This window comes from Sceloporus undulatus, chromosome 9 (assembly GCF_019175285.1).
Source record: "Sceloporus undulatus isolate JIND9_A2432 ecotype Alabama chromosome 9, SceUnd_v1.1, whole genome shotgun sequence".
NCBI classification, from domain to species: domain Eukaryota; kingdom Metazoa; phylum Chordata; class Lepidosauria; order Squamata; family Phrynosomatidae; genus Sceloporus; species Sceloporus undulatus.
Window position 1 is genome coordinate 21,091,824 of NC_056530.1, and position 1,807 is coordinate 21,093,630.

Sequence of the window (1,807 nt, forward strand, 5' to 3'; positions counted from 1 at the left end):
TTTTTTGGGCTATGGGGCCATGTTCTAAAAGAGTTTGTTTCTGATTTTTCACTAGCATCTGTGGCTGGCATCTTCGAAGAATGCTGGCATGGAAAAGAGTTGGATACACACACACACACACACACACACACACACTGTGTGACCTGGTTAGGGAGGAGTGATTTCCATGTTAATCGGTGTATTGTTCTGTTGTCGAATGGCAAGGCCTCAGGGTGGGAGGTTATGCTAAGAGGATTTGTGTCTGTTCAATTAGTGATCCATTGTTTGTTGTTTTATCAAATGTTGTACAAAGAGGTATTTGGTACCTGCTTGTGAAGCACATTCTCCCCAGCTGCACAATATTGACTGAATTATGGACAAGTACAGCTTCTCACCAAAATGATGGGCTTTGGGCATCTATGAAGCAGACTTTAACCCCCAAATGGAAATCCTTCCACCACCTTGCCTTGCCCCACCCCTTGCCTCAAGACATTTATTGTGTTGTCGTGTGCCTCCAAGTCATTTCTGACTTATGGTGGCCCGAAAGCAAACCTATAACAAGATTTTCTGGGTTGAGAGTGTATGATTGACTCAATATCACCCAATGGGTTTTCATGTGTACCCTAGTCTCCATAGTCCTAGTCCAATGCTCAAACCATTGCACCACACTTACTCTCGCCCAAGAAATACCTGCTGAGAAAGGCATAAAAGCTTCCACTTTCTTAAAGCCACCGTTGCTGTCCAGGAATCTCCCAGGGTCAAACTTTTCTGGGTTGGCATGGTGTTCGAGGTCGTAATGTACGGTATTGAGCAAGGCGTAGACATAGGTCCCCTGGGAGAGGCGAAGTACAAGGGGGAGGGTGAAAAGAAGAGACTATTGACGTGAGATGAACAAAACCAGCAAAGGTGCCATGCAGTGCTTCTGAGCTTTTGTGTGCCCTGATGGAGGTTCAACTAGTTAAGGTTACTGGTGGAGATTCAACAGATTATGGTTACTTAAAGCCTGTTGCCACACCATGCCAGGAAAAATAGCACAAGCCTGTCGTAGAACAGTGTTTGAATCAAATATAAAGTTCACAATCCATGTTACAGTGTCAGACTCTCATTTGATAAATTCTCCATAGGCTGTCATTACAGTTCAGTCTACAAGAGCCCTGGGTTTGTCTTACCTTGGGAATGACGAATCCCCTGAACTGGGTGTCTCGAGTTACAGCATGTGGCAAACTCATGGGTGCCACATCACCGAACCTCTGGATCTCATGCAGCACAGCGTCAGTGTATGGCATTTTGTTCCGGTCCTCGGTGTTTGGGATTCGATCTTGCCCAATCACACGATCGATTTCTTCATGGACTTTTTCTTCAGGAAGAGATGACAGCCATTAAGCATCGTTTCAAAACCAATACAGAATATGTTTTCAATTCTCTCCAGATACCCCTTGGCTGGAATTTAGTGGTAGGGACTGTGGTTGGGAAAACCAAGTTTGAGCGTTTGTTTGTTTGTTTGTTTGTATAAATGAGGATGCTGCATCCCTTGACTCTTTTCATGGAATCCACCAAACAGAAAGTAGCAGCCAAGTGCTCAAAGATATGAAGGGTTGAAGATCTGGTGCCATACATTTGTCCTCAGACGATGACATAGAGCTTCCATCTCTCAAGGTCTTTGGGTCATGTCTCTCCTCTCCTGTCCTCAGAGTGAAAGGGAGGAATTTCAGGTTGAGAGCAATGCCTTGACAAGTGTGTGTGTGCATGTTGCGTATATTTGTTAGACTTTCTGGTTGGCATCTCCTGTTACCTTGTATCTCTGGGTGCTTCAGCAGGAGCAGGAATC